The 7,505-nt window shown below is 41.9% G+C and overlaps 1 protein-coding gene across 1 annotated transcript in view; it reads right to left on the reverse strand.

The window, feature by feature from the left end:
* Positions 1-7,505, reverse strand: part of LOC117410205 (catenin delta-1) — a 47,985-nt gene that overhangs the window by 40,036 nt on the left and 444 nt on the right. The window contains 1 exon segment of the mRNA XM_059020106.1: positions 6,920-7,022. The gene's annotated coding sequence lies outside the window, so the exon portion shown is untranslated.

Below are 7,505 nucleotides of genomic sequence, written 5' to 3' on the forward strand. Positions count from 1 at the left end.
AAAAGCCCAGGCGTTCCCTCTCGTGTGTTCTTTACACAGGAGTTGGTGCACAGCGCCGGGCAGTCGATCTCACAGTGGATTTCTTTTCCACACAGAGTTGAACGCTGCACGGACGCAGCGATCGCTCGCGGTGCGCGGTTCCTACACCCCAGGAACAGGAACTTCGCTTCAAAAAAAGAACGCTCGCCGATTTCAAAGCCGTTTTGTAAAGCAGATAAACTCGTCACCGTCGTCAATTTAGCCTTCAAAACCAATTCCATCTTTCAACCTGCCTAATAACATCCACCTCTGACTCCAGACTGTTTAAAAAATGACTTTTTGGAACTAAAAAAAAAATTCTGCATTTTCTGATCTCAAAAAGAACAAAAAACTGAGTTATACCCCCCCCCCCCCCCCCCCAAAAAACCATAACCTTTAAAAAGAAACGCAAACCAGGACCAGCGAAATAAGCAAAAATGCGTGACCTTTGGCCCCCTGGCACGCACACACACACCACAACAGGTCAAAAGGTCACACCTGCGCTAGCGAATTGAATCTTCACTCCCCCCCGGTCACACAGACTGGCAGGGCTGCTAAATCGATGCCAGATATCACCGCGCGATCCCGGCAGACAGGAGCAGCGGAGAAGCAGAGGAGACAGGTGTTTCAACAGCCGTCTCCCGTCCGCAGTTTCTGTCTTTCAAAAAATCCAATAAGGCTGCACAGTACTGCCTTTGTTTGAAGTTGTGAAGTTGTGTGTGTGTTTTTTAGTACAGCGCTCCCCTGGGTAGCTGACCATTTGAAATTCAAAAGACTGCAGAAGTCTTTCAATACAGTTATGAGCAGGACATCTACACTACATGGGAGTCAATGCAAAGTCCTCACGTGGTTTTTTTTTTTTGTAAAAAGCAGTCGGGTAACTGAAGCGCGGTCGAGTTTCTTCATTCAGGAAGACAGGTCGATGATATTGAGCAACGCCGGTGGATCAAATGAGGTGTTGCATCACGTTACTCCAGCAAGGCACTCGAGAGACACAGATAAGATGAGATAGGCAGACACACGCACACACAGGCACACGGATAAGAGGCAGAGAGAGAGACACACACACACAGATACAGTCAGAGATAGATGCACAAAGATAAGATAGGCAGAGACACACACGGATAGATGCACACAGATAACATAGGCAGAGAGAGACACACAGATACAGACACACACACAGATAGATGCACACAAATAATTGAGAGAGAGAGAGAGAGAGAGAGAGAGAGAGATGCACACAAATAAGATATGCAGAGAGACACACAGATACAGACACACAGATAGATGCACACAGATAACAGGCAGAGACAGACACGCAGACACACACACCTCACTGCATGACCTGTGATTACTCAATTCAGAAACCTTGCCAAACCCTCCCGAGCTGCCATTACTCAATGAGAAACCGGTTCCACCGCACCACAGAGCTGGCAGGACCGGCCTCCATTCAGACTGCTGTCTCTCTCCCCACCCCCGTCGCGGCTTGCATGGGTTAACACACTGAGAACGAGAGACTGTCGTCAAGCACACACACACACTGAGAACGAGAGACTGTCGTCAAGCACACACACACACTGAGAACGAGAGACTGTCGTCAAGCATTCACACACACACACACACACACTGAGAACGAGAGACTGTCGTCAAGCATTCACACACACAGACAACGAGAGACTGCCGTCAAGCATTCACACACACCCAGCGACACCCTGACCTACAAACGCGACAAGAGCTGCGGCGACAAACACACACACACACACACACACACACACACACACACACACACACACCACTAGACACGCAGCGTGACACTCGGACTAAACAGAGTCACAAACCATGACTAAAGCCAGCTCAGCTGCGAATTCTCAGACAAACCACAGTGACTGATAGACAGGCTGGGGGCTGTACAGAGAGACTGGGGGTGGGCTCTACAGAGATTTGGAGAGGCTGGGGGCGCTCTACAGAGACTGGGGGTGTAGAATCAAGCAGGTGTCGGTGACACACACCCTATTGCCACGGCTGTAAAAACTTAGCAAGTTTCATCAAATCAGACAAACTCTTCCAGATATCTAAGTGTGACACAAACAGACGCCCCCTAGAGTCTGAGCTCAAGAAGGTCCTGAACGAGTTTCATCACAAATCAGACTAGCGTTTCTCTAGATGTGTGAAAATGTAAGAGTGACAGACAGAGACAGAGCCCCACAATCCTGTTCAGTTTGACGCTACAATATAATCCCTTCTTCTTGGGGTCTGTGTTAGTTTACTACATTCTGAAAAGAGTTTAGTTTCATTAAAGCTGCAGACAGACAGACAGCCTCCACACACCCCCAGATTCTGTTCCCCTCAATAACTTGCGAGCTCAAGAAGGTCCTGAACGACACCTAGCCCCCCCGGATTGGAACCCAGGCCTCCAGAGGAAGGCAAAGAACAGGACCCAAGTCCAATGAAAACTAATAAAGTTTAAAATCAGTAAAGCAAGTCACTCTTCTCCCTCCCTCCCTATTCAACTCTCTCTCTCTCTCTCTCTCTCTCTCTCTCTCTCTCTCACACACACACACCTACACCTCTCTGTCATTACCACACTCTCTCGCAGCCCCTCCCTGACTCACACACACAGTATCGGCTCACAGACCCACGTGACGTGACTGTCAGACAGAGACCTGCCACAGGAACCACGATGTGAAAATCACAAAGCCTTGCTGATTCAACTCTCTCAGCGGGCAAACAGGCAGGCAGGCAGACACACCCATGCTAACTGCTAGCCACCGTCGGCTGTGAAATCACTATTTCGCCACCGTCAAAATCTGCAAACAGTTGCATAATAGACAGGATCTACAGGGCTGGGAATCAGACTCCTATTGCACAGCAGTGTGATCCAGTCCAGGTTTTACTACCAGCTTGATCAGCCCCAGTGTGACTAGCTAACAAGCTCAGGTGTGTCTTATTATTAAACTCCTAGTGAAACCAGGACTGGATCACACTGCTGTGCAGCGGGAGTCTCATTCCCATCCCTGCATTGTAACTGCAGTTTAATATCACTAGACTGGACTGGAATTACATTGCAGGGCTGGGAATCAGACTCCCGCTGCACAGCAGTGTGATCCGGTCCTGGTTTCACTAGGAGTTTAATAATAAGACACACCTGAGCTTGTTACCTAGACATACTGGGGCTGATCAAGCTGGTAGTAAAACCTGGACTGGGTGACACTGCTGTGCAATAGGAGTCTGATTACCAGCACATTAATTAGCTGCACTCCACAGTTAGCATTTTAAACTTTTTTTTTTTTTTTTTTTTTTTTTTAAATACCTGGCGTTTAAAACGTATGCTGAGAATTTGCATGAGATTTCCATGAGTGAGTCAGTCCTACACAGGAGACAGCACCGTGGACACAGATACAGCACAGCACCTGTGCCAAGATCCCAGCAACAAGTGAACAGCTCAAAGCCAGCTCTGTGCATCACAGTGATGCAATAACTTGTGTTATAATGTGTGCGTCATTGAGATTACACAGAGAGAGACTTCTAGTGGAAACGTCTGCCATTGAATTTACACTGAAGACGCTGAGAAAGACTTCTAGTGGAAACGTTTGCCATTGAATTTACACTGAAGACGCTGAGAAAGACTTCTAGTGGAGGCGTTTGTTGTTGAATCATGTGGTGAGGTGAGAAGGGGACTAGAGGAGGGTAGAGTCTCTTGCTCCTTGCTTGTCAGCACTCGCCTGGAAGCTGCTGTGTGTGAGCCGGGTGGAGCAGCACGCTGCAAAACGAATCAAACCTGCCCTGCACCTCTCCGGGGGGGGGGAGTCTGTTCACTCGCAGTGCAGAAAGGGGAGGGGGGGGGGGGGGGGGTAGCAATTACTGAACAAACTTTGAATTCTTTTGACAAACGTTTCCACTAGAAGTCTCTCAGACTTCATTGAGGGGGGTTCTGAACCCCAGGACTGGGTGCAGCAGCAGCAGCAGCAGGGCTAGTGTGAGTTTCTAACCCTGCTCAAACTCCTGGCTCCTGATCATTTCAATATTAATAATAATAATACTAGACTTCATTGAGGGGAGCTCTGAACCCCAGGACTGGGTGCAGCAGCAGCAGCAGCAGGGCTAGTGTGAGTTTGTAACCCTGCTCAAACTCCTGGCTCCTGATCATTTCAATATTAATAATAATAATACTAGACTTCATTGAGGGGAGCTCTGAACCCCAGGACTGGGTGCAGCAGCAGCAGCAGCAGCAGGGCTAGTGTGAGTTTGTAACCCTGCTCAAACTCCAGGCTCCTTATCAAAAATAATAATAATAATAATAATAATAATAAGTAAAACTTCATGGAGTTCTGAACCCCAGGCAGATAGTACCAGTACCAAGCAAGGCTGCTTCAGCTTTTTAAATTAACACCTTTGGGGCAAATCCCCCCCTCCCGCCCCCCGCCTGAAGCGATTCTACCTGCGCCCTCAAGATCACAAGCACAGGGCTGGCCGTCCCAGCACAAGACCCTCCGAGCCAAAGAGGATTCAGCTCCTTAAGCAGGTTACCCAATTACCATTGACTTAATTAAATCAAATGGAATTAAATCAAATTACAAGAGGCTCTACTGTTTGCATGCGCAGTGTCTCGACACACAGAGAGAGAGAGACATTGTGAGAGTCAGATGAAGTGTAATTCAAACAGCAATCCTGCTATATCATGGGGTCCGCTTTACTGTACAGAGCTGAGGTACAAGAACGCTGAAACACCTTGGGGTCAATTAAAAATAAATTAATAAATGCTTGAATCTTAACTTCTACAGTACAATAGAGTTTGACAAAACATACCAAATAAATGCTACCCCCCCCCCCCACCACACACACAGTGAGACACACACACTGACACACACACACAGAGACACAGACACAGAGACACAGACACGGCTGAACTTATAATTTCCATTTTAGAATCCAGTAATGCACACACTTAATAGTAAAGCTAGCAAAACAGAATAGGCATTATTAAATTAGTCTAAAAATGTTAAAAATAAAGTTTCAGAAAACAATAACTACCAGGCACTGAATAAAACGACTAGGACGATGCCACAACACATCTACCTCAGGGAAAAAATAATAAATAAAAACGAAACTGCATTTTTAAATTCATACAAAAAGTAATCAAAATACACAGTGTATATATATATATATATATATGAGAGACCACCTGGTCTAAATAATCAATTTAAATACCTCCCAGTGATACCTGTGCTTTTAAATGCACCTGTATGAAGCCTGTCTAACAGTGACCACCGAGCGCAATAATTACCCAGCAAGGGTCTCAAACCTGTACCAAGCACCCATTTCAGCGGGATTTCATCCGTGATCGATAACACTATCAAAGCAAGGCTTTCTTGTGAAAGGAAGACAGAACACATGGAGAAACTTAAAAGGTCCTCCTCACATCACAGTCTTTTACAGTGTATTTAAAATACACGCAGAATTACAGGAAAGCATGTCAGATACATAGAAAACGTGCGGGCTCTCTTAAGAGACCACCTGGGTTTGAAAAGGACACTATTTGACTTCCTTGAGTGGTCTCTGAATACAGGTTTGACTAATTAATTTATTTATTTATATATATATTTATATATATATATATATATATATATATATATATATATATATATATATATATAACAAATATTACATATAATTATATATATAATATATATTACATATAATATGTAATTGACAACATTATATATATATATATATATATATATATATATATATATATATATATATATATATATATACACACACACCTAGATTGCTCCAGTAAAAACCCAACTGTATAAATGGGGAATTGTATGTAAAAATAATGTGATATCTTGTAACAATTGTAAGTCGCCCTGGATAAGGGCGTCTGCTAAGAAATAAATAATAATAATAATAAATAATAATAATAATAATACAATTGACAACATATCATATTATTGAACCTGGGGCATTTTTAGTTGAAAGAGAATTTAAAAAATATAACACACCGCCACACATTAAAATTAACTGGACTCGTGTAAATACACTTGCATAGTTACTGCCTATCAACATTTAAAAACACGTTCAAACAAAGACTTTAAGTTTGGAAAGCTTTTTTTTATTTTTATGACTACATTTCATTAAATAAAACCGTAAAAAAAAAAATACCCCGAGGCTTATTGTAAATACAGCCCAGGTGAGCCGCGTTTGGATAAATGGGCGAGTGGGAGGAAGGCCTGCCCTGTTTTTAATAGTTTATACATGTTATACCTAGCAAGATACGTTTAGAAAGCGTTGTATTTTTTAAAAAAAACATAAAATTAAACTGAAAAATACCCCGAGGCTTGGTACAGGTGTATGAAGTTTTAAAATCAGTTAATGGCCGACTGAATTTGAGGCCCACCTCTTTTTCTCGTCGAGTCTCACACACCTGTGAAAATGTTTGGGACCCACCCAAAATCAACAACCGACCAAAGTAACACGACAGCTTTAAAAAAAACACACATTACACACACTGGAAGCAAAAACTACACAAAACCTAAAAAAAAAACACTTAAATTAAACTGTGTTACGTTCTCAAAAAACACCTGAAAAAAACGCCACCAATTACCGTGTTTTGAAATAAACTTTTACCTTCCCGGGCCTTGACAGAAAAAAAAAAAAACTCACAAAACAAACTTAAATTATAAAACAAATGAGTTATAATTTATATATTTTTTTAAAATAAGTTAAAATATATTCGACACCATTTCCTCTCAGAAACGGTTTTTTTTTTTAAGTTCGTTTTTTTGGTTCGAAAGCGCGAGGCGGATAAAACGCTTCAAAAAAAATAAAAAAAAAACGAAGGAAAAAATATATCTCTTCTGAATAAAATATAAAAGTTATTTTTTAAAATCGCTCTTACCTTTTAGTTTGGCGTTTCAGCTCCCGAGTTTTGAATCCGCTCTTCGTATCTAGTCTCGATAATTTGTATTTCCACCAAGCGAAGTTGGGTCTAAAAATCAACGCTAAAAAAAAAAACAATTAAAAAAAATGGTGTTTTCAAAAACAGAGATATTTAAATGAAATGCATATTTATAAAATTAAAATGTATAGAGAGAGTTTACTAGTACACAAACATATTTAAACCAAAAAAAGTTTTCGTTTTACAACACAATCGTATTCTCGCTAAGATACTTTCCTATATATATATATATATATATATATATATATATATATATATATATATATATATATAAATCTCCCACACAAATCGAGCTCAAGTTATAATCTTACTTCGCAACAAAATACAAACTGACGACGCGACAAAAAAATCTTATTTTTCATCTCCAGATTCTCTCTGTATATAACTCCACCAATCCTACAAACACATGATATCTCTCCCTCTTTTCAACCGCCCTTCTCTTATTTTAAAAAACACCAAAAAAAAGAAACGACGAAATACCTAAAACAGAAATCCCCGTTTCCTTGCGCGTCCCCCCCTTTCCTAT

This window comes from Acipenser ruthenus, unplaced genomic scaffold, assembly GCF_902713425.1.
Source record: "Acipenser ruthenus unplaced genomic scaffold, fAciRut3.2 maternal haplotype, whole genome shotgun sequence".
In the NCBI taxonomy this organism is placed as follows: Eukaryota; Metazoa; Chordata; class Actinopteri; order Acipenseriformes; family Acipenseridae; genus Acipenser; species Acipenser ruthenus.